This window comes from Salmo salar, chromosome 25 (assembly GCF_965601325.2).
Source record: "Salmo salar chromosome 25, fSalSal1, whole genome shotgun sequence".
Taxonomy (NCBI): Eukaryota; Metazoa; Chordata; class Actinopteri; order Salmoniformes; family Salmonidae; genus Salmo; species Salmo salar.
The window spans coordinates 19,558,453-19,585,332 of NC_138315.1; the positions used below are offsets into that span (position 1 = coordinate 19,558,453).

The 26,880-nt window shown below is 40.9% G+C and overlaps 2 protein-coding genes across 2 annotated transcripts in view; both read left to right on the top strand.

Moving 5' to 3' along the window:
- Positions 1–3,081, top strand: part of kif5c (kinesin family member 5C) — a 39,312-nt gene extending 36,231 nt beyond the window's left edge. Inside the window, exon 26 of the mRNA XM_014173493.3 lies at positions 323–3,081. The gene's annotated coding sequence lies outside the window, so the exon portion shown is untranslated. The remainder of the gene's footprint in view (positions 1–322) is intronic.
- A 123-nt stretch (positions 3,082–3,204) lies between these two features.
- Positions 3,205–26,880, top strand: part of LOC106586322 (ly6/PLAUR domain-containing protein 6B) — a 55,192-nt gene continuing 31,516 nt past the window's right edge. Inside the window, exon 1 of the mRNA XM_014173495.3 lies at positions 3,205–3,418. The gene's annotated coding sequence lies outside the window, so the exon portion shown is untranslated. The remainder of the gene's footprint in view (positions 3,419–26,880) is intronic.

The window sequence follows — 26,880 nt, forward strand, 5'->3', positions numbered from 1 at the left end:
AGCATTCACTCTATTCTAGAAACTAGTACACGAGATCTGAATCTTAAAGAGCATTAGAGTCCCTAGGAAAGTGTTCAGAGGCACTTTAGCCTCTACATTTCAAATGTAAAGTTCAATATTGGTCCTCAAGGGGGCAGCACATATATATATAAAATCAGAGCTTTGTGTTTTTTGTCCCTTTCATGACCTCATGTTATCTGAAATACATCACCAATCTAATGCTATTACCTCACAGTTACAATGCGATGCTAGGCAGTCGAACCATAAACAATCTCTTTCTGAGTCTCTCCCTGAGTCTTTCTCTCTCTCTTTTTTTTCACAGCTGCAGGTGGAAGCTGGATTTTCCAGCTGGATGTACAGACCATATCTCCTCTCCGTGTAGGACCGGACCCCAGTCCAGGACTGTCTGGGATATTCTCTTTCCCCATGGACCTTGCTATCTCTCTCTCTAACCACTGGGACCAATCCTCCTCTCCTTCTCTCACCACTCTGCCTTTACTGGGACTCCAGACTCCTCATTCCTGAACAAAAAAAACACACTCTGTAAGCCAGATATCTTTATTAATAGGTCTCCTATCCTCATGGTCAAGAGGAAAGAGAGGCTCCGTAATGCTGAACAAGTGCTTTTCATCTCTCGCCTTCTTGAATCTCTCTCACTCTGCCTCTGTTTCTGGTGCTCTATCAATATGCCTCTCTCTCACTCTCTCTCTCTGACTGAAATGTGTAACGAGCTACTATATGTTGTTGAGGGTGATGTCTCTCTGGTGCTTGTTCAGTGTTGTATCTTGTGAAACAGGCTGGTTTTCCGTTAAGATAAATTATGAGAAAAGGTGGTTTAGAGGGTAACATTGAATATGGTTGTTTAGGGGTTTCTGTCTAACACCAATACCCTCAGAAACGATAGAAGGGACACAGATGTTGTTAAGGATGAACGTAGGGAGACACAGTTAGTATTGTAGTGTGTTTTAGAGCCCACATAGTGTTTTTTGATGAATGTTTAAGATCACCTTTAAAAGTAGTGGTTTTGAAAGTAGCACTCTGTTTTGTACTGAATTTTGTTGATTTAATGATTATTATTTGCGCACCTTTTATTAAGATATCCGCTATTTATTTGACACATTTTATTTATGCAACATTGATGTTAGTTATTTGAACATGTGCTTTGACAATATCCCACACTACTGAAGTCACGTGAAGATTCTATGGTCATACTTTACTAGTCTACTCTGCTTGAGATGCACATTGTTAAGATACAGATCAACCTTCTCATTGTAAACCTTTCTAATTCAGAGTAGGTATCCCATAAGGTTTTAATATTTGCCAAGCTACAGTAACAACATTTTAAGACAGCATTGGAGCAGATTGTTGAGACAGAACTTGCAAATATTTTCTATATTCTTGGTTTCCGGGGGCATTGCATCTTTTCATTTGTGTTACATGCAGACCAAATCGAAATACGTTAATGAGGTGCTATGAAGCCAAAACAGACGGATCGTACAGCTCATGAACATTTCCAAGAAATGTGAGGAATTAGACCTAAAAGATATATAGGTATTTTGGAATACCTAACATGCTTATTATACCGTATTTCCTTCCTTTGCTGGGTTTCGTTTTTTGCTGCTTTAGACTGGATGTCTCACATGCCAGCTTGTTATTTTTAAAGAAGGTGTATCGTCAATTACCTTTATAAATGAAGGTGTAGAAGAAAGATGATTGAATACCTGTGGTTATCTGAAGTTGAAGAGATGATGAGACGTGTGATTGGTTGTTTGACTGCCATGATGCTGATCAGCCTATCAGTAGATCTTGCAGTGTATGGGGTAGGTGGAACTGAAGTGTTTGAGTTCTAGGGTTTATCAGGGATTTCATGTTTGGTCTTTCTGGATTTACTCTCTCCGCTCTAAAGAAGTAACACAATCAGAATGGTTTACAAATTATATAAGGTTGTCATTGTTGTCATTGGTCTGGGATCTCGAGTATTTCCTCCATGTCACTTGTCTACTTGTGGTCCACCTGTATTGACGGTGCTAAAAGATATTCGGACTAATGTTTTGTAGATATCTGCTCTCTGTCATGTATCAAATCAAGTGCTTTTCAACTTCCTCGTTCATTCTAGTTCACAGAGTCTAAATAAGTGTTTTTCTGAACTTTGTATGAGGGAAGGAAAAAAATGAAGTCAGTCACACAAATACAAATAAAAAACATTTCGTAAACAACAAGTGTAGACTAACAGTGAAATGCTTACTTACGGGTCATTTTCCAACAATGCAGTGTTAAAGATGAAATGTTTTTTTTTTTTACAGTGTCTAAATACACAGTGAATAATGAATTATACTGTTGTGAAATGTGTTCTATTAGGTGTCTTGGGACAGGGTCTACCATTCGTTCACCTCTCATACTGGTTTCCTGTTGAAAGTCATGCATTCATTTACTTACACATATGAATGACCCTTCCTTAAGGTATTATCATGATGACTGAAGGATGACTGTTGGCTTCTGTCAAATTCCTGAGCTGAATGTCATTTCCTGTTTTAAATTTTATTTGTCTTATCGCTTCTCTCTCGCTCTCTCTCTTTCTCTCTCTCCACCTGTCTCTCTCTCTCTCTCTTCTGAAGTGTCTTTGGTCACTGTTAGTCTCTTAGTCTGAAACATTTGCAAAGAAAGCGCTTGTGGGTCAACTATCAATAAGGTTTATGGTACAAGGGACAATGTTGTTCAGACAACGGTTTTCATAAGTTAAAGAGAAACTCGGACATAAATCATATTTAGCCATTTTTCTCATCATATGCCATATGAAGGCCTATGTTCACCACAAGATGTATTTCTGTCCTGTACCTAATAGGCTACCACACTGTTCTGTTCGTACAAAATAGTGCTGTTGATGATGACTGCATGGTGTAAGATAACAATTTCAGATGTCAAGATTCATTAAAATAAAGACAGATTAAACTGAACAAGTCTGGTGTTAGCCAACATAATAGCCTATTTCTTTCCCTTTACTTATTTAAATAGGACTACATGATAATATTGGATCCATAGACTGAACACTTTGTTTCAGACACAATAAAAATATGAATATTATCAATATGTTGTTGTTTTTCTTCTGGGAAATTGTGTCATTTTTTTTTAACAGCTATGATGAACAACTTGTGCGGGGGGTGATTTGGGTCCTCACACTTGCCCACGCAAGATTCCGATATCCACTTCTCCTCGAGAGCGGAAACTTCACCTGCCGTTCAACCCCGCCCTCCGGTTGGCTTCCCCGCCTCTTCCCGGGTCCCGCTGCGCCTGCTGCCCTGTCAACCACACCGAGACGAGGCAACATGGGTCATACACCGAAGTTGTAGGCGACGAAAAAGATACCTACCTCACCGTTTTCAACTAAATCCAGAAACAAACTGACCAAACATTGCCAAAGGTAAGTCAATTGCACGGTTACACGGTTTTGCAATGGAGCAAGGCGCAATAAGTGATTGATAGTGCAGGCTACAGATTTTTTTGCATAGCCTAATTCATAGGTTACATCGAGCCATTATTGTAAGTATTACAGAAAACGTAATAATAATCATTCATCGAATATGGAAATATTTATAGTAGTGGTAAATTGTGAGGTTTATTTTTTTCTGCTTCTAAGGGGCGCAAATCTTGTTATCGATGGCAACGTAGTAGTCCATTGTCGTGAACTGTTGTCCATTCAGCAGACAGTTGTTGGTGACATGTTTAACCATCGAACAAAGGCCATTGTATTGGTCTATTGAAAATGTGTGCGGAACACTCATGCCCAATAGTTTCCAATGGTTGAGCCACAGGAGAAACAATGGACATCTAAGTGTCTGCACGGTGTACTCTTAACTATGGGCTACTGGCAACTGAGGAACAGAAATGTTTGTGTTGTGTCACTCACAGCCCGTAACTGTGGTTCAAACCACAACACAGATCATTTGATCATTCAACTTAAGAGATTTCATCACTAAGTATGATCAATAATTATGTAAAACGATATGCATTTAGCCCCATAATGTTTTGAGTACAGAAGCTGAGCCTACAATTGAATCCGTTTTTTGTTGTTGTTGTAGTGGTCAGGAAACCACACACCCAGCCACCTATAGCCCTCCCTCTCTCTCCATTAATGTTCCGCTATGACAGTTGCAGTGCCACATAAGGCTAGCCTGTTTGTGTGTGTCCTGCCGGCCCAGGGATCCACTGCTGACCCCTGTCTCAATCTGTCACTCAGGGCCCAGCCAGGGCCACACAGCTTCCAGGAAACAGAAATGCACAACCAACAGAAATGTATTGCCATTGGCAGTTCCCCAGTTCCCACTTTCTATTCATGCATATTTCTTTGGCATTTCATGAGTGTTGCTCTCACTTAACGTAGGCCTATAGCTCTCACTCATCATGTAAACATATAGCTCTGAAATCTTACAGTAGTCTATACATTTATTTATGTTACGTCACTGTCATTAAACACATAAAATATGTGAAATATGAAAACAAGGACATCATTTTGAATGAAATCTAAGCTACCCATAAAGCATCACTCACTAGAGGGTACTTACTTTTGGTTGACTTTGTCCGGACAGGTGGTTCTCAGCATGGTCCCATACACACCAACTGCTGCCAGAAGTCCACCAGTGCACAACCAAAACAAGTTAAAAACAGACTGCCTACCCCCTCTCTTCAAGTCAAGCCTCCATACTTGTACAAGTCTGGTGCTCGGTGTGTGGGAAAAGTAGGGGGGCATGGTGCTGGCATTTGTATTATGCCACCCCATCCTTTAAATTCTTCCAGACTAGCCCTAATTTCAGCTATATCTCTCATTCTAGCAATGTGCCAACTTTATACTGCAACCTATGCAGGATTATGTTAGGCTTCTCTCTTTCCCTCTGTCCTTGTCATCCTGTTATCTTTCTCTCTTCCTTTATCAATGCATCCAGCAGCCCCATTTCTTCCAGTTGTTCTTTTTTTTCTCTTTCTCTACCCATCTCAAACTTGTCAGGCCCTCTATCAGTCGTGTCCCTCGTCCCTCTATCTCCTGCCATCAGTCATTTTCCGGGGTAGTCAAGAGTGAAACAGAGCCCTCCTCCCCCTTCTTATCATGTCTGTCTGTGTGTTTGTCTGTCAGTCTGCTGTCAGGACAGTGGGAGATCACAGGGGAATTTGGTGATGAGCTGTTTGAAGTGGTGCCCTGTTCTTAAGGAGGGCCTTGGCTGATGAGGGCCTTAGAGTGGAAAAGGCAGAGAAGAATCCATCCATATGTGTCTGTTTGACTGGTTTCATCAAGGGCCCTCTCCAGTAAGATAGAATAGAGAGTTTTTATAAATGAAAGGATGAACTTGGGTTACCTGGGTAGTAGGGCTGCACAATTAATCTAATTCACATCAAAATTGCAATATTGACCTGTGCAATATCCATATGGCAAGAGATCGATATCTCATGCAATATTTTGAAATGCGACTCAGCCGTGTGTAACGTCTGTAGTTAACTCCGTCTTGTCAGTTTTCAGGCTGTTCTGTTAGGTCAAATGCAGTCTACAGATTGTACCAAACAAGAACAATGCTGTTTTCCACTTTGTTTCTTAATATAAATCATTCTATTTCTATGGTTCCAACAGTTCACCCAAGTGTTTTGATCTATATCGCAAGTCAAATCTCAATAGTTGGTTAAAAAAATAAAAAATCGCTGATATCATGTAGCTATAGCCTACTGCTGCAACACAGAGATAGGTGTTGCAACCCTGAGCTCTGGTATTGCTCAAACAGTGCTGCTGCACAATGTTTAAAGTTTGACTATCATTTAATTTATTGGGCGCCAGTCCTTGGCAGTAAGATCTAGCTCACAGACTTTTGGGTCAGTGTGTTAATAGTCAAGGAGAAGTACATGTGAAGACATACTACTGCTAATGCTGTAGATAGATAGCACAAGCTGTGTTTTTTATTATTGGATTACGACTCAGTCAGAACATATCTGATAAGAACCCATCTGATATTAAGCATTGGTAATAACGTTTTTTACCATATAACATCATCTTTTGCCACATTCTGAGTCCTGATCTTAATCTTGAAAGTAGACGTGTTGATTTTTTTTTTTGTCTTTTCAGAAAAGTAGTAAATATGTTCGATTCCTGGTTTCAAAGAAAGATACCTATATATATATATATATATATATATATATATATATATATATATATAAGTTGGATGGATGTAATGTACAATAGAATCAACAAAATGTGCCTGTTATCAACAGTAACTACAATGTGGCTCCAAGCACATGTGTTCCTTTTGTTAGTTGCCAGTTTGTTGCAGAAGGTTCTTCATTAAATCATTTGGATACTGGCCAAGGTTTTAAGTTGCTTTTTGGTGTTTTTCTCCCTCTGTCGTATAACTGACTTCATCAAGGCCGACCCAACTCGAGGCAATTACACAGGAATCTGAGACTGGTCACACACTACCAATTAACTTTTTATCACTCTGCTGAAAAGAGGGGGCCTTGTTCACTGGCCTGCTTTGATTCAGCAGCCACTTTCCCCCCCATGAAAAGAGAGGAGAGAGGGAAGGAGACAGATGGATAGACAGAGTGAGAGAGGGATGGATGGTGGTGGGGTAAGACGACCAGAGAGATGGCAAGAAGAAAGGTGGAGAGTGAAAAATGAGTCTTCTCAGTTTTTAACCCCCCCCCCCCCCCCCCCCATTATATCGCCCTCCAAACAAACCGTGCCACAAACCTACTGTTATAAGCACTAATAAAAAGGCTACATATTATATAATTGGATGACAAGATGGAAACTTGTCATCCAACTTTTGTTCAGAAGGCGTTTAGATAAACTCCCCTGCAGCTAGGATTTAACCTTAGTGAAAAACCCCCAACAGGAGCAAAATGAGTTCATAGCATTACATGAATGTCATATGATTATTATACGCGAAGACTCCATATGTTGTGAATTCAATGACGTCAAGGCTTTGAGGTATAGGGTCTTAATAGAGACATGTAAAAAAAAAAGTCAACCTCCAGGCTAGAGTACACCTCCATCACGTGTCATCTGAGCTTCATGTCATTATGTCATGCAGCCTACCTATCCGTTTATGTCATTGACAAGATGAGGACAGGCTATCATTGTGTGTAGAGAGAGATTGATGGACGTCACCTACTCCAGCCTCCCCCTCATACTTAAACATAGTTACCTCAGGAAATCTGCCTTGCTGTGGAGTCTTGAGAAATTCCCAGTTGAATTAGCCTCTATGGGCTAGGTCCCACCTACTCAACAGCCAGTGTAATCCTGTGGCGCGTTTTTCAAATTCCTCAAAAATGCAAAAACTTAAATTTTTCAAACATATGACTATTTTACACCATTTTAAAGACAAGACTCTCGTTAATCTAACCACACTGTCCGATTTCAAAAAGGCTTTACAACGAAAGCAACACATTAGATTATGTCAGCAGAGTACCCAGCCAGAAATAATCAGACACCCATTTTTCAAGCTAGCATATAATGTCACATAAACCCAAACCACAGCTAAATGTAGCACTAACCTTTGATGATCTTCATCAGATGACAACCCTAGGACATTATGTTATACAATACATGCATGTTTTGTTCAATCAAGTTCATATTTATATCAAAAACCAACTTTTTACATTAGCATGTGACTAGCATGTGACTAGCATTCCCACCGAACACTGCCGGTGAATTTACTAAATTACTCATGATAAACGTTCACAAAAAGCATAACAATTATTTGAAGAATTATAGATACAGAACTCCTCTATGCACTCGATATGTCCGATTTTAAAATAGCTTTTCGGTGAAAGCACATTTTGCAATATTCTCAGTAGATAGCCCGGCATCACAGGGCTAGCTATTTAGACACCCAGCAAGTTTAGCACCAAAGTCAGATTTACTATAAGAAAAATGTTATTACCTTTGCTGTCTTCGTCAGAATGCACTCCCAGGACTTCTACTTCAATAACAAATGTTGGTTTGGTTCAAAATAATCCATAGTTATATCCAAACAGCGGCGTTTTGTTCGTGCATTCAAGACACTATCCGAAAGGGTAAATAAGGGTGACGAGCATGGCGCAATTCGTGACAGAAAAATTCTAAATATTCCATTACCGTACTTCGAAGCATGTCAACCGCTGTTTAAAATACATTTTTATGCCATTTTTCTCATAAAAAAGCGATAATATTCCGACTGGTAATCTGCGTTTAGGTAAACAGACGAAAGAAAATAAAGCAACCGGTCGACTCGGGCACGCGCCTAAGCCCATAGTACTCTGATCGGCCACTTGCCAAACGCGATAAAGTGTTTCAGCCAGAGGCTGCCTCGATATCGTTCAGCTTTTTCCCGGGCTCTGAGAGCCTATGGGAGCCGTAGGAAGTGTCACGTTATTGCAAAGATCCTCAGTCTTCAATAAAAAGAGCCAAGATGAAACACAACTTGTCAGACAGGCCACTTCCTGCATGGAATCTTCTCAGGTTTTGGCCTGCCATATGAGTTCTGTTATATTCACAGAGACCATTCAAACAGTTTTAGAAACTTTAGGGTGTTTTCTATCCAAAGCCAATAATTATATGCATATTCTAGTTACTGGGCAGGAGTAGTAACCAGATTAAATTGGGTACGTTTTTTATCCGGCCGTGTCAATACTGCCCCCTAGCCCTAACTTCTTGGGGCTATGTGGGACGCTAGCGTGCCACCCGTGGTGCACCCTATCAACAGCAGGTGCATTTCAAGAGCGGCAAATTTGAAACCAAATAAATGTCAAAATTCAAATTTTTCAAACATACACTCTTTGAAAGATAAACATCTCCTTAATCTAACCACGTTGTCAACATAAATAATGCCCATGGAATGCCCCATTGTTGAAAAAGGGGAGTGTCAGTGGTTCCTTGGAGGCTAGTCTTCTGATTTAAGGGGCAGGTGAAAACCTATGATCCAGAACCACAAGGGATGGTTACCTGCACTAATAAGGCCTGGTCTGAGGAACCTGCCCTTTCCCCGTGTTATTTTCATGATTTTAGGATGGACGATGGGGGTTGATGTCCCTGTCCAGAGGTGATGTATGACCCAAAGACAAACAGGTTGCCACAGTGACTGATAAGAGTCGCTTACGAACATTGGCAGATTGCCATTGTGTCCTACCTGAGGAAAACTTGGAATTCATAAGGTTATCTTGAATCAACTTTTAAACTAGGTAGGGTGAGGCAGAAAGAGAGGTGGGAGAGATTTATCTGAAAATGAGCATTTCATTAAGAGGTACATTTTTCACATCTCTGTGTTCTTGCAGTACTGACTTCTGAATACTTAATCATCTCTGTCATGGATTTATTTACCTTTCGAAGTGGTAGGCACTCTCTAGTTAGTCTCTGAGGTGGTGAATCACACATGTGGTGTGGAAAGACCTCATTGCCATAAACAAAACACCCAAGTCTTCATTTCTAATCCTGTCCCAAATGAAGAGTTACGAACATGCTGATCTTAATGTTGGCACCTGTGACCAGAAAGGGATTTGCCCAGGCCAAAGAGGAATGGTTAAAGCAACGGTCCCTTTTTGGACTGCTGAGTTAAGGGAGAGCCCTACGAAGGGCATTGTGTGATTTAATCTTTGCCATGGGACATGTCTTAATAAACAGAAACTGGCACTGCCCCATAGAATGTTCAGGCAGGCTGCACCACCGGCTCTGCACTCAGGTGACATATGTGAAACCATGGGAGAAGAAGGGATTACTATATTCAACCGCGCTGGATAAAACTTCCAGGCATCTCTATTCAATTACCTTGGCCCAAGGCCCAGGTAGGACAGCTAAAGGAGTTTAATTTAATCTTAACCTGACTAGAGAACTCTGGGATAGGACCCAATCTCTCATCATCGCTACAGATTAGATCTCCAAGGAGCAAGGTCAACAAAGGCACAGGCAGACTAACTGGGGCAAACGCCCAATGGCCTGCTCTGGTTCTATTGATTCCGCCGTAGGTTTGGAGAAGGAATTGTGTCTCGTTAATTAAAAACGATCGAAGACCCTCGACCATTAAGGAGAAGCTCTCAAAGCTTTAATGAAGATAATCGCCAAGTTGAATGGTCCAATTATACAGCCTATTAAACCAGGTACTCGTTTCCCCAAAAAAAGTGAAAGTGACTCCATCCAATTGTATAGTTCCCCATGGTACTGAGTGAGTCAATGCACATGAAATGTTTACATTTTGGTGTGACTGTCGAGTTTGACAAAGGATTTTATGTTTAATCTACACTTTAATTACATTTTGGCCTGTTTCCACCAGTGCCCCTAAAACCGATGAGAGAAGACAGGAGAAGTAGGCACGTAGTGATCCAGTTCAGAGCAAGTTAGCGGTGGCACATTGAAAAGCTATAAAAACTTAATTGTTTTACTGTCAAAATGTATTTCCCAGCTCTACCTGCGTCCTCCCCCAGCTACAAGAAGCCTTTTGTCCATGAATAAAGTGCCTTCTATTGGAAAACACCTGCAATTCCAGGCTCACCTTTTTCATTGAGACTCAGTATCTGATGTTTGAAAGACTGCTTTGTCCTCCTGAGGACCTTTTATGCTACCTATATAAGCAAAGATTAAGCCTAATATAATTCGGCTTTGTCATGTTTTTAAAAATAATTTTAAACTCTTAAACCCTCTGGATTTTTACTTTAAAAAAAAATGTTTGCCAGTTAACAGTTCATGGGGTCAGCTGGCTTACACAGGCTATAACTATGTGCTGAGTTTCACACATTCCTGCAGGGCTTCATAGGTAGCTGGTTGAACGTAAACTGTATAACACACTAGGTGGGTGGAGTAGGAGACCATTTGAAACCAATTGAAATCTAAGATGAATAAGCCTGATCCTGTAAATCACAGTCAGATCTAACTGTCAAGACACAATAGACATATCTCCACTCTGAGATACCTCTGTCAATAACGGTCTGACACAGCACAAATACGCATTAGTCTCACTATTCTTTCTCCATCTCACAATAGCTCTCAGTTCTTGTGTTGAAGTTGTTAAAGATAGTGTGTTATTACCTACCACTTGTGGGGCAATAGGTATATTATATATACAAAAGTATGTGGACATCCCTGTCAGCCATACCCGTTGCTGACAGGTGTATAAAATCGAGTACACCGCCATGCAATCTCCATAGACAAACATTGGCAGTAGAATGGCCTTACTGAAGAGCTCAGTGAGCTCACCATCATAGGATGCCACCTTTCCAACAAGTTAGTTTGTCAAATTTCTGCCCTGCTAGAGCTGCCCCGGTCAACTATAAGTGCTGTTATTGTGGAAATGTCTAGGAGCAACAACGGCTCAGCCATAAAGTGGTAGGCCACACAAGCTCACAGAACGGGGTGCTGAAGCGTGTAGCGCATAAAAATCATCTGTCCTTGGTTGCAACACTCACTACAAAGTTCCAAACTGACTCTGGAAACAACGTCAGTACACAAACTGTTCGTCGGGAGCGTCATGAAATGGGTTTCAATGGCGGAGCAGCCACACACAAGCCTAAGATCACCATGCGCGTTCTCTGGAGTGATGAATCACACTTCGCCACAAATCTGGGTTTGCCGGATGCCAGGAGAACGATACCTGCCCCAATGCATAGTGCCAACTGTAAAGTTTGGTGGAGGAGAAATAATGGTCTGGGGCTGTTTTTCCTGGTTCGGGCTAGGCCCCTTGGTTCCCGTGAAGGGAAATCTTATGTGCTTCCAACTTTGTGGTAACAGTTTGGGGAAGGCCCTTACTTGTTTCAGCATGACAATGCCCCTGTGCAGAAAGCGAGGTCCATACAGAAATGGTTTGTCGAGATTGGTGTGGAAGAACTTGACTGGCCTGCACAGATCCCTGACCTTAACCCCATCGAACACCTTTGGGATGAATTGGTACGCCGATTTCGAGCCAGGCTTAATCGCCCAACATCAGTTCCCAAACTCACTAATGCTCTTGTGGCTGAATGGAAGCAAGTCCCCGCAGCAATGTTCTAACATCTAGTGGAAAGCCTTCACAGAAGAGTGGAGGCTGTTATAGCAGCAAAGGGGGGACCAACTCCATATTATTGCCCATGATTTTGGAATGAGATGTTCGACAAGCAAGTGTCCACATGTCGCATATATTACCCCTAGTGGATCACTTCTGGAGAGTCAACAGCATACTGCCTTTTTGACAGATGTCAGGCAAGAATTTGGCTACTTTATTTAGCAAACATTTGGCATTTTGTGTAGCCAACCCCAATGGTGAACAAGCATTAGTTCCTTGCCTGAATTCCTTCTGTTTAAGGGATTTGATGTCTTTTCAGATCAAACACATCCCCAAATGGTTGCTCCACTGATGCCTCAGTAGCACTCACCCATTTGTACCTGTTGGCTTCACCTGCAGAGTGCTTTACAGATGATACCTGAGACCGCTCAGGTGGTTTTCTGGGCCCATGTCCACCCCTTTCGCCGGCATCCGCGGTGAAAGCGGTTTCGATTTCCTGGCAGAGTGGAGTGATACAAAGACAGTCCTTGTTTTGGAGACTCTCCCTTTTCTAGGCCTAGCGGGCTGGAACCTGGGGAGCAGGGTGGGAGTGGCAGGGGGTGGGTGGGGGGGTAAGGGGATGCAGAGGGGCATAATCTGACGGTCAATTAAACTGACCCTAAAACTCACACCCATGTAATGACCAGGAGGGATGGTTCTCCAGGGGACCGAAGCACTGACTTAAGGGCGGGCTGGCAAATTTGCTGTCTACCATGGGCAGACAGCATAAAATCTCAATATTACATTCGGTCTTTTCCATACTGTAGGACGTTATGGTCAGAGTCTACAGTGTTAAATCACTTCAGTAACTTTCCCATTTAAAAAAGAGCTATATAAACTCGATTTGGCAATTGCTCAGCATCCGACCTATATACTATGCGGTGTCAGAGGAAGGCCCCAAAAATGGTCAAAGACTCCAGTCACCCAAATCATAGGCTGTTCTCTCTGCTATCGCACCGCAAGCGGTACCTAAGTTCCTAGTCTATGTCCAAAAGGCTCCTTCTACCCCCAAGCTGTAAGACTGCTGAACAATTAATCAAATGGCCACCAGGACTATTAACATTGACCCCCCCCCCCCCCTTTGTTTTTACACTGCTTTTATTGTTTATTATCTATGCATAGTCACTTTACCCCTACCTACATGTACAAGTTACCTCGACTAACCTGTACCCCCGCACATTAACTCGGTACCGGTACCCCCTGTATATAGCCTCATTATTGTTATGTAATTTTATTGTGTTCATTTTTATTGAATTTCTTTCCTTTAGTTTATTTAGTAAATATTTTCTTAACTCTATTTCTTGAACTGCATTGTCGGTTGTTGTATTTGGAGCATGTGACAAATAAAATTTGATACTGATTTAAATCGGACGATTTTTATATGTATGTATGTATGTATGTATGTATGTATGTATGTATGTATGTATGTATGTGTATGTGTATATATATATATATATATATATATATATATATATATATGTATGTATGTATGTGTATATATATATATATATGTATGTATGTGTGTGTGTATATATATATGTGTGTGTGTATATATATATATATATATATATATATATATATATATATATATATATATATATATATATATATATATATATATGTGTGTGTGTGTGTCTGTGTGTGTGTGTGTAATTATGACAATTACAACAATACTGAATGAACAATGAATACTTTTGTTTTAACTTAATATAATACATAAATAAAAATCGATTTAGTCTCAAATAAATAATGAAACATGCTCAATTTGATTTAAGTAATGCAAAAACACAGTGTTGCAGAAGAAAGTTAAAGTGCAATATGTGCCATGTAAAAAAAAAAAGCTAACATTTAAGTACCTTGCTCAGAACATATGAAAGCTGGTGGTTCAATATTCCCAGTTCTTCAATATTCCCAGTTAAGAAGTTTTAGGTTGTAGTTATTATAGGAATTATGACGCGTTGACTATTTCTCTCTATACCATTTGTATTTCATAAACCTTTGACTATTGGAAGTTCTAATAGGCACTTTAGTATTGCCAGACTAATCTCAGGAGTTGATAGGCTTGAAGTCATAAACAGCGCTGTGCTTCAAGCATTGCTAAGAGCTGCTGGCAAACGCAGTAAAGTTTGAATGAATGCTTACGAGCCTGCTGCTGCCTACCACCGTTCAGTCAGACTGCTCTATCAAATATCAAATCATAGACTTAATTATAATATAATAAATAGAGGTCGACCGATTATGATTTTTCAACGCCAATACCGATTATTGGAGGACCAAAAAAAGCCGATACCGATTAATCGGACGATTTTTATAGATATATTTGTAATAATGACAAATACAACAATACTGAATGAACACTTTTATTTTAACTTAATACATAAATAAAATCTATTTAGTCTCAAATAAATAATGAAACATGTTCAATTTAAATAATGCAAAAACAAAGTGTTGGAGAAGAAAGTAAAAGTGCAATATGCGCCATGTATAAAAGCTAACGTTTAAGTTCCTTGCTCAGAACATGAGAACATATGAAAGCTGGTGGTTCCTTTTAACATGAGTCTTCAATATTCCCAGTTAAGAAGTTTTAGTTTGTAGTTATTATAGGAATTTATAGGACTATTTCTCTCTATACCATTTGTATTTCATATACCTTTGACTATTGGATATTCTTAAAGGCGCTATAGTATTGCCAGCCTAATCTCGGGAGTTGATAGGCTTGAAGTCATAAACAGCGCTGTGCTTCAAGCATTGCAAAGAGCTGTTGGCAGACGCGGGAAAGTGCTGTTTGAATGAATGCTTACGAGCCTGCTGCTGCCTACCACCGCTCAGTCAGACTGCTCTATCAAATATCAAATCATAGACTTAATTACAATATAATAAACTCACAGAAATCCGAGCCTTAGGTCATTAATATGGTCAAATTCGGAAACTATCATTTCGAAAACAAAACGTTTTTTCTTTCAGTGAAATACGGAACCGTTCCGTATTTTAAGTCTAAATATTGCTGTTACATTGCACAACCTTCAATGTTATGTCATAATTATGTAAAATTCGGGCAAATTAATTACGGTCTTTGTTAGAAAGAAATGGTCTTCACACAGTCACAACGAGCCAGGCGGCCCAAACTGCTGCATATACCCTGACTCTGCTTACACTCTGCTAACAATTTCCCTTGTTAATATTGCCTGCTAACATTAATTTATTTTAACTTAATATGCAGGTATAAAAACATATACTTGTGTATTGATTTTAAGAAAGGCATTGATGTTTATGGTTAGGTACAGTCATGCAACATTTGTGCTTTTTTCGCTAATGCGCTTTTGTTAAATCATCACCCGTTTGGCGAAGTAGGCTGTGATTCAATGATAAATTAACAGGCACCGCATTGATTATATGCAATGCAGGATAAGCTAGTTAAACTAGTAATATCATCAACCATGTGAAGTTAACTAGTGATTATGTTAAGATTGATTGATTGTTTTTATAAGATAAGTTTAATGCTAGCTAGCAACTTACCTTGGCTCCTTGCAGCACTCGCGTAACAGGTGGTCAGCCTGCCACGCAGTCTCCTCGTGGATTGCAATGTAATCGGCCTTAATCAGCATCCAAAAATGCAAATGACCGATTTGTTATGAAAACTTGAAATCAGCCCTAATTAATCGGTCAACCTCTAATGCAGATTACAGTTTTGTTTCCTGGATTTGAATAAAGTCTGAGCCGTGTAGGCTACAGTTCGACAATCAGCTACACTACACATTATTTAAGTAATCCTAAAACATGTTGGAGTGGCAGTTACTTTAAGTTCCTCCAGTTAAGATGTAAACAATAAACAGGGAAAAGTTCACTGACCATTTCAGTGAACTAAACATGCCATTGGTCGTTTTATGTCCCTTCAAACCTTTTCCTATTCTTTGCCCACTGATTGAGACTGGTAGATGTTCATTAATGCAATTCAAATGATTGAAATGGACACTAGTAATGTTGCATTTATGTCGTCAATATCCCTTTTTAGAATGTCTTTGAAAGATACACATGTTACCGGTATTAAAATACTGTAATTCCAAGATATTATCTTCTGCACTTATAGCAGCACAACCTAGCCGCCACATTTGGTAGTGATGGGTGAAAAAAAATCGATACAGTTACATATCTCAATATTATTTTGGACGATATTATATCAATACTTTGACCCCATGTATCGATTTGTAATTCTTATTCAAAATGTTTTAGCTAGGTAGCATTAGCTAACACTAGTCGACCGTATCTGCGCCAATTCTCCTGTATTCATCTTTTTCAACAGAACCGAAAACTGGAATAGAATAACATTTTTATAGGAACAGGATCAAAACCAGGAACAAAAGTTTTCTATACTGTTCCGGAACAGAACCGTTATTTTAAAAGCATGGGAACCGGTTAATAACGTTGTTTTACATTCCGGGCATTTTTTTTCCAGTCCCACTAAAAACGCAACAAGGCGCCTATGGAAAGCCCTCACTCAGTCACTCAGAAACGTATTCCAGTGTGCCTGCTAGCTGAAAATCTTTGTCTCTGTGTGTGTGTGTGTGTGTGTGTGTGTAGGATACCTGCCCCTCCCCCTCCCTTTGAAGCATAGTGTGCTGTAGCCTACTGACGTTTACAAGCGTGATTCCGAAATTAGGGAGAGAGATTTTTAATTAGAAAACAATGGATAAACTTTTATTCAACGCTAGTTAAGGATACTATAGTTATCACATTTCACATTGCATTTATTATCGACTAAAAGGTAAGATGTGCCTTTATTTTAATTCTGGTGCTGCTCTGCACACACAAGCTTGGTAGCTAGCTAGCTAGCTAGTTTTGGTCCAACGTTAAAGCAACTCTCTGAAGTTCAAAAAGTTCCTTTTATAGAAGCTGGTCCTGAAGTTCAAAAAGTTCCTTTTATAGAAGCTGGTCCTCGGTAGGTGTAATTCTGTGGGCCTAATTCAGATAATGCATGTCATAACAACAAGATGCCCAGTGCTTCAAGGAAGGCCTCCACCCTCTCGCTCTCTCCTCACCAACAAAATTTCATTTGCATCTCGCGCCCTATACTTGTCTGTCGAATGCATGTAAACAACTATAGCTTTTGCACGCTCAATAGCAAGTTTCTCTGTCTGCAGTGATTGGTGAAGTAATTTAATGTTGAGCTAATTGTAAAAATATTTATATTTCGGAGGGAATGATATAAACCGTAAATTCTGCGGGGGTTGAAACTGTTCAGAGCTTAATTTCCAACCCCTGATTGCAATAGACATATAATCTTGAGAATCACAATACATATTGAATGGGACCTAAATATCAAATATCGTGAGGTCCCTGGCAATTCCCAGCCCTAATGTGTGGCCAATATGTAGAACATGACATCATCTTAACATGATGCAACTGGAATGAGTCAATTACAGTAGAAGGGTGTTTTCTTTCCCTCTCTTTTTCTGTAGCGTCATTCAGAATCAAAATGACCCCAGATTCTGCACACAGAAAAACAAACCTATACCCAAGGGTCGAACAATCAGGTTCCTTTCCTCTGCTCCGCCCCTCGCCTCTCACTGAGGCAAGACAAGACGAGATCAGATAACAACCACACATTACCCTCACCAATGTATTACCTCAATACATCACCTCACCTCCTCTCCTACACTATATCACTGTATACCCACCTGAAATGGCCAGGGGGAAGGCAAGGCAATTTTAAGTGTTGGTTTGACACTGTACCACCGACCTGTTCCCCCCTGGGGCTGTGTTTCCCCAGCCTTTTCACTTGACTGATGTCATTTTTTTTGTTGTCAGTGTAAAACAATGCAGTGCATGTAGGCCAGAGATGCTTTGCAAGAGATCTACATAAAAGTCTTTCTACAGGAAACTGTAGAGTACAAGAAAATATAGCATGCATATATTGTATAGCCTACATAGATTTAGGGTTGACCCCATTTAGTTGACTGGTCGACTGTTTGGTCGATAGGCTGTTGGTCGACTGGGGTTTGTTTGGTCAAGCAGTTGCAAAAAAATCAAATGTGGCACATGAGACACCTGTCTGATTCGTGCCTGTCTCAGTGGCCTATTCCATTGCGGAATGGCTTAGATGGGAATGGCTTAGATGCACAAAGCGCGTCTCTCTCCAGAATGCTCTCTCCTGTAAATGTGTGCGCATTCATTGTTTTTTAACTCATTGTGTGAATTGTTTGCCCTTTGATTGTTAGTGTCTATCAATTCACAATTACATATATCACCAGTAGTACATTTACCGTTAATCATTTCTAATCAATAATGTTTGTTTGGTTTCGGTAATTTCTGTTAAAGGTGCTCAATGCACCTGCTAAAATTCGAATCGCCTCATTTCGGTTTGTGACAAAACAAGCAAGTATATAGTAGAGAATCATTGTACCATCTAAACCGCTGTGAAATATATTTTCCATAACCAAAAATATTGTACTTTCAGCTGTTTGAATCTGGTGTACAAAAACTGACAGTAAAAGAAGCAAAAACTGAACTTAAGAAGCATAAAAATAGCCCTGCGCACATAGAACAGATCTACCGCTTCTTAGACTTGGACTTAATGAGAATGGCATATCTATAACTCACATTTCTATGTGAATTTGGTTGGGTCACCCAAAAAGTTATATATTGCAGCTTTAATGCATTCAATATATTATTATTATTATTATTACAGTCATTATTACATTTACCGTTCTCATTGTTGGAGTGGACACTTGTTTGCAGAGCTCACAACCTATGGTACACTTGTGAGAAACAAGTGTTGGTTTATTTAATTCCATTTACGAGTTTTGTCAATTTATTAATTGTATTTTGTTTGGAGTGTTCCTGTCAATGTTGAGTAAGGATACACACCTGATTACGCATAGAAGTAGGCCTAGGCTACCTGGCCTGCGCACACATGTATATATTTGTGGATGTCTGATAGTATTTCTGATTGCCTCGAGTGTTCTGGGGTATGACACGACAAGCTTGGCACACCTGTATTTGAGGAGTTTCTCGCATTCTTCTCTGCAGATCCTCTCAAGCTCTGTCAGGTTGGATAGAGATTGTCGCTGCACAGCTATTTTCAGGTCTCTTCAGAGATGTTCAATTGGGTTCAAGTCCAGGCTCTGGCTCTTGGGGACCTGCAGACATATTTTGGTACCCTTCCCCAGATCTGTGCCTTGACACAATCCTGTCTCGGAGCTCTACGGACAATTCCTTGGACCTCATGGCTTGGTTTTTGATCTGATATGCACTGTCAATTGTGGTACATTTAAATAGACAGGTGTGTGCCTTTCTAAAATCATGTCCAATCAATTGAATGTACCACAGGTGGACTCCAAGTTGTAGAAACATCTCAAGGATGATCAATTGAGCTCAATTTTGAAGTCTCATTGCAAAGGGTCTGAATACTTATGTAAATATATACCGTAATTTCCGGACTATTAAGCGCACCTGAATATAAGCCGCACCCACTGAATAAAAAAAAAAATGTATTTTGAACATAAATAAGCCGCACATGTCTATAAGCCGCAGGTGCCTACCGGTACATTGAAACAAAGAACTTTACACAGGCTTTAACGAAACACGGCTTGTAACAAAAATAAATAGGCTTTAACGAAGCACGGCTTGTAACAAAAATAAATAGGCTTTAACGAAGCACGGCTTGTAACAAAAATAAATAGGCTTTAACGAAACACGGCTTGTAACAAAAATAAATAGGCTTTAACGAAACACGGCTTGTAACAAAAAATACAAAATTAGCAGTAAACAGTAGCCTACCAAGAAAGTCATTGGTCACCATCTTCCTTCTCCTGTGCACTGAAACCATGTCCTTCGGTGTCGGAGTTGAATAGCCTCAGAATTGCTTCATCCGATATTGGATCGTTTTCATTGTCGCTCTCGTCATTTTCATCCGGAGGCAAATCCCCCGCTGAGCCCTCTTCAACACGCAGCAGTCCAGCCTTTCGAAACCCGTTGATGATAGTGGATTTTTTGACAACGCTCCACACTGTCTGGACCCACTGGCAGACTTGACCATAAGTTGCTCTTTGCATGCGGCCCGTTTTAGTGAAGGATTTCTCCCCACTTGTCATCCAAGCCTCCCGCTGAACACGGAGCGCCACCTTAAATGCACGATTTACACTGATGTCGAGTGGCTGCAAATACTTTGTTGTACCCCCAGGAATCGGGGTGACAAAATTACTACCGTAATCAGAATGATGGGAAGTTTGAGAGCGCTCGATTTAATCTAAACAGTAAACAAAAATAGTTGTTTGACCTTAACCCGTTCGGCAATTTCATTGGTCTAATGAAAGCTTCATGCCTCCAAAAAACTGAGCACGTCACAGAATGTGTTTTTTTTGAGAAAAAAAAATTGAAAGCGGGAAAAATTCATATATTAGCCGCGTCATTGTTTAAGCCGCGACGTTCAAAGCCTAGGAAAAAGGTTGCGGCTTATAATCCGGAAATTACGGTACATTTTTTGTATACATTTGCAAAACATTTTTTTTAAACTTTTGTCTTTGTCATTATGGGGTATTGTGTGTAGATGGATATATTTGTTTTAAATACATTTTAGAGGCTGTAACTTAACAAAATGTGGGAAAAAATCAAGGGGTCTGAATATTTTCCGAATGCACTGTATTTAAAAAAAAATCATTCCAGCTATCTCCCTTTCGATATTCACCAAACCTCTGGAAAAATGTAATGCTCTGATCCAGTGGAAACGTCATAATATACCGAATTACTTCTTATCCCTTGCGCAAATACAGCTGTGTCTGTCTGGAGCTCACTGGCATGGGAAACTCTGATGGCCCAGAATAGTTGATACAATGTTGCAAGTTTTCTAGCATGAGCTGTGGGCCTGACCTAGTTGCTAGTTAATACAATTAGTCAAGTTCATTACAGACAGGCAGAGTAGAGAGATCAATGTGATTGAAAAACATGAACAAACCTCCATGCTTATCCCTATTTGATTTAGGGGCTCCCGAGTGGCGCAGCGGTCTAAGGCACTGCATCTCAGTGCAAGAGCCGTCACTACAATCCCTGGTTTGAATCCAGGCTGTATCACATCCGGCCGTGATTGGGAGTCCCATAGTGCGGCACACAATTGACCCAGCATCGTCCGGGTTTGGCCGGGGAAGGCCATCATTGAAAATAAGAATTTGTTCTTAACTGACTTGCCTAGTTATATAAACTTAACATTTAAAAAATATATATTTTTATGTATAGGATATTTTTATCAGGATATTTTTTTACCTGCAATGTTTTTATTTCATGGCTTTATGTAGGCTGTTTTCTACCTAGTTGGCAAAAGAACAAAAATTATATAATTTAAATGAAACTGTTCCACGAAAATGTGCATATGAAAATCTTAACTGGCACGCAGATTGGTAGAAATGGTAAGATAAATTGTAACTTGGCACTTCACATAAAAAAGATTGCCAACCCCTGGCGTAGCCTATTACCAACAACATCAAGAGCTTAATGGCAGAATCTGTGGCCAGCAGGAGTGGGAGGTGGAGGGTCAGGGACAGGTTTTTTTCTTCTGGTTACCCTTCTCCCTGGATCCCTCGAGAGTAATTTGTGTGTCTTAATTATTTCATCAAACTGTGTGCTTAAAGCATCAGACAAGCTCAGTGCATATATATATATATTTCTTTTTTTAACACCGGGTATAAGGGCACAAAGCGAGACCCAGATGCAGACACAGGAGGTAGATGGTTAGAGTCCAAGATGTTTCTTAACAATCCAAAAGGGGTAGGCAAGATAATGGTCATGGACAGGCCAAAGGTCAAAACCAGTTCAGAGATCCAGAGTGGCAGGCTTGAGGTCAGGGCAGGCAGAATGGTCAGGCAGGCGGGAATGGAGTCCAGAAAACAGGCAAAGGTCAAAGCGGGAGGACTAGTAGAAGAGAATAGAAAAGTAGGAGCACAGCAAAAACACATCGGTTGACTTGAACATACAAGACGAACTGACACAGAGAGACAGGAACAAATACACCAGGGAAAAATAAGCGACACCTGGAGGTAGGTGGAGACAATCATAAGGACAGGTGAAACAGATCAGGGTGTCTATATATGGAAAAATACATGTTTAAAAATTTCAACCAAACAATTGTTTTTTGTCGGGGAAACCCTAGTAGTTTTAGTATCAGCCTACGTAATCAAAGGCAATGTTGAGAAGTTTTCTGCATATTTTATTACACATGTCAAACTACATCTGAAAACTGATGAACATCATAGTGTGTACAATGGATGAATGAATACAGTTATTATCAGGACTCAGGATAAGACCCAGATGCAGACAATAAACATCTGTGAATCGAACTAACAAAACGGGTTAGTAATCCAGTGCAGAGTCAGTAAGGTACAGAACAGCAGGCAGGCTCAGGGCAGGCAGAGGTCAGTTATCCAGGGCAGAGTCAGTAAGGTAGAGAACAGCAGGCAGGCTCAGGGCAGGCAGAGGTCAGTTATCCAGGGCAGAGTCAGTAAGGTAGAGAACAGCATGCAGGCTCAGGGCAGGCAGAGGTCAGTTATCCAGGGCAGAGTCAGTAAGGTAGAGGTCAGTAATCCAGGGCAGAGTCAGTAAGGTAGAGAACGGCAGGCAGGCAGAGGTCAGTAATCCAGGGGGGAACCACGCTGGTAGGCTTGATGAGACAAGACAAACTGGCAACCGGCAAACAGAAAACACCGGTATAAATGCACGGGATAATGGGGAAAATGAGCAACACCTGGAGAGGGGTGGAGACAAGCACAAGACAGGTGCAACAGATCAGGGTGTGACAGTTATCTCCTAGCTAATGGTTGACTCTAATCAGATGGTTGTGTAATGCTGTGTGTAACGCTGGGTCCCATGCAGAACACTTAGGTTAGCTTTTATATGGCCATTACCAGGCAGTGAAAACATAGTGAACTCCATCCACCTGGATTGGTTTAGGTCCTGTATTATAACTTCAAAGCCCTCAGAGAAAGCTGCATAGATGAGATCTTGTCTAACAATCTGATTTAGAGAGAAAAAGTGAAAAAGGAGAGATGAAGTTAACGTTTTCCCTAAAGGCATTTTGACCGACCACAGACCACAGACATAACATAGATTTCTGAGCAGCCTTTGAGGCTAGATGTTTGTTTTGCTTCCAGCTATTCTCTAGATAGGTGATTTGTCACACTTCACTGGCTTTGTTTACTATAATCCCCTGTCTTCATGTCATTACTGAAATGGCACCAGTCATGTGAACCAACATAGTTTCACCTTCTGAGTGCAGACTCATCTGACTGTTAAACTTTATAGTACAAGCAACTGGCAAATGAGGAAAATACAGATTTTTGTTGTTGTTAGAACACTGATTTCCATAATGATCAGGTATTCTTCATTCAATTTTGTGACTTGCTTTTAAAGGCACCCAATCCCTCTGCGAGTTGGTCCTCACACATAGCCTGGGCTGAATGCTTTTGAAAATGACTATGTAGGCCTACCAAAGGGAGGGCAACCTCCAGTCTAGACATGCTAGACCATCCACAGCAGGAGACACCTCTCAATGGCCTTCTCGAAGCTCTGGTGTTGATCAGAGGGTTGTCGACAGCCTGAGTGGTTTACAATCAGTGTGTCTGCCTGGGAAAAGACTGCCTAATATTGTCAAACAAGAGGGAGAACGACCCATGCACACAAAAGATCAGTAAAGCCTGAAGAAAAGGCCCCTTGGGTTTTATAGGGCCTTAGGCCTGAGGGGTTTGTGACAGAGCACTGACCAGCCCCTTAGTCACTTCCTGTGTTGGATCTACATAGTAAAGCGTGTGCGTGGGAGAGGACGAGAACAGAGAACAAAGATGGGGAGATGTTTAAACCACACTCCAAAGGAAGCGGGAATTTGGTTTTGTTTAGAGCAGACAGTGACCAAACCTGCTTGTTTGGAGAACAGTGGGGGTACTTTTCTCACCACTTCTCCTTTTCTTTTTATGTAAAAGAAGACCGAAGACAGAGACACTCTGAAGATTTTATCAGGATATCTCAGATAATTCTGTTCGTATGCTCTTTGTTGATGTTCCTCACTCTTCTTCTCATCTCTGTTTTCCTCCTGTGCATTCTGCAACATGTTTGTACTTGTTTGTGATTGTATCCTAACTGTTATAGCTATTGCATTATTGGAATGCCTTCCACTTAAGTGATACAGCAAAACAAAACATGCACAGAGACAGTGAGAGAGAGCACATTTTTCCTGCGCTCTCTGAAGTAGAGTATGACCTCCAGTGGGAGTTTTATTGAAGATGAGTCCTGTGGCATCCCTTTGAGTCATCGCAGCAGGCTCAATGGGCCCTGCTGCGCTCCAGCCACACACACACACACACAGTAACCTGAGCCCCTCTCTCTACTTCCTAATGGGGGCTTCTAATAGCCAGCGCATTCCTGTGGGCAGCACTTCTTAGTGATGGTTTCTCTCTGTGCACGATGGCTTCTCGTGCCAGGAGGATGCTGAGGGAAGCTCTCTTTCTGTCTGCCATGCGGGCCTGATGCAGCCAGCACCACTCAACCACTCAGGGCTGTTTGCTCACCTGCCCACTGTGAGGTCGACATGGCCAGCTGTTTCTGTGTGGCTGAGGTTGTGGGAATGGCTCATAGAAACACCCTGCTTTACACACAATACTCCCCCCAACTTTGCAATCAAATCAAATCGTATTTGTCACATGCGCCGAATACAACAGGTGTATTACAGTGAAATGCTTACTTACAAGCCCTTAACCAACAATGCAGTTTTAAGAAAATACCACCAAAAAAAAGTTTGAGATAATAAGAACAAATAATTAAAGACCAGCAGTAAATATCAATAGCAGGATTATATACAGGGGCTATTGGTACAGAGTCAATGTGTGGGGGCACCGGTGTCGAGGTAATTATGTACTGATGTGGTGTACTCCTCAATGCCATCGGTAGAATACCGGAACATATTCCTGTAGTTTAGCATCTGCTTCATCTGACCACTTTTTTTATAGACCGAGTCACTGGTGCTTCCTGCTTTAATTTTTTTTATTGTAAGCGGGAATCAGGAGGATAGAGTTATGGTCAAAAAATGTTCCCTCTGGTTGCACATTTAACATGCTGATATAAATGAGGTAAAACTGATTTAAGTTTCCCTGCATTAAAGTCCCCGGCCACTAGGCGCGCCACCTCTGGATGAGCGTTTTCCTGTTTACTTATGGCGGAATACAGCTCATTGACTGCGGTTTTAGTGCCAGCCTCGGTCTGTGGTGGATGTAGACAGCTACGAAAAATACAGATAAACTCTCTAGGTCAATAGTGTGGTCTACAGTTTATCATGAGATACTCTACCTCAGGCGAGCAAAACCTTGAGACTTCCTTAGATATTGTGCACCAGCTATTGTTTACAAATATGCATAGGCCCCCGCCCCGTGTCTTACCAGAGGCTGCTGTTCTATCCTGCCGATGGAGTGTATAACCCTCCAACTGTATGTTCTTAATGTTGTCGTTCAGCCACGACTCAGTGAAACATAAGATATTACAGTTTTTAATGTCCCGTTGGTAGGATATATGTGCTTTCAGTTCGTCCCATTTATTTTCCAGCGATTGAACGTTAGGAAGGCAAGGGCAGATTAGGCACTCGTCGCCTCATCCTCACAAGGCATTCAGATCTCTTTCCGCGAAACCTACGTTTCCTTTTCCAGCGAATCACAGGGATCTGGGCCTGATTCGGCGTCTGTAGTATATCTCCTGCATCTGACTCATTGAAGAACTCCTCGTCCAGTTTGAGGTGAGTAATCCCAGTTCTGATGTCCAGAAGCTCTATTTGGTCATAAGAGACGGTAGCAGCAACATTATGTACAAAACAAGTTATGAGCAATGCGAAAAAACAAACAAAATAGCATGGTTGGTTAAGAGCCGATAAAGACGGCAGTCATCCCCTCCGGCACCATCTTGTACGTTTTAGATTGTGTTCAGAATAACTGAGGCAATAGAGATGCATGCCAAAAACAAAAGACAACTTTCCATGATTCAGCAGCTTGTTATACCACAGGGCATCCTTGCCCCACCAACATCCTACCCTATAACACCTCCAAATCCATGACTCAACACTTTCTCCCTTTCTCCTTCCCCACAATCAACTGCAGCTAAAAAATAGGGACTCTCACTGTATTCCATGTCCACTCAGGTACCCACAACCCTCAAGGCGTCACTGAGTATTGTCATACAACAAGCCCTGCTGACACTAGTGATGGGTGTGTCCACTTACATACAGTCCCTCTCATGAAGCGACTCACCCTCTTTCTACTTCTCTACCTTTAACAACATTGCCTACTGTAGAGTCCAATACCCGGCTGCCAAAAACAAAGCTATAAATCTGTCATTTGTATTGGCTCAGGGCTTTCCATACTGGTAGAATGTAACACTATACAGACAATGGCTGAAACATTTCAGTTTAAAGCTGTCAGAAGAAGATTTTCTTTCTCACTCCTTTCTCTCTCTGTTTTTCTTTTGGTGTCACCTTAATGTAGATGGTCTGAAGAGACTTTCACTGCACCACAAACCTCTTGTTCGTCTAACTGACACAGACACCATAAACAGTCATTACCCTATCAGTTCATCCAACCACAGGTAGCTTCATGATTGATCAAATAAACCAGAAGACAAATATGATCAGTTGATTAACTTCCACAGTTTTATGAAAGTCAAAGCAGACACTTCATACTTAGAAGTCATACACTATTATGTTGAGTCTTCAGTCATGTGTATTGTGAAAATATCTGCATATCTTATTCAAATCCAGTCTTACTGGTCTATTAAGTGTCTTAAAGGTAAAATAGCCTCTTACAAGGATCAGTCTGATTTACAGCAGCTATTACAGCGAAAATAT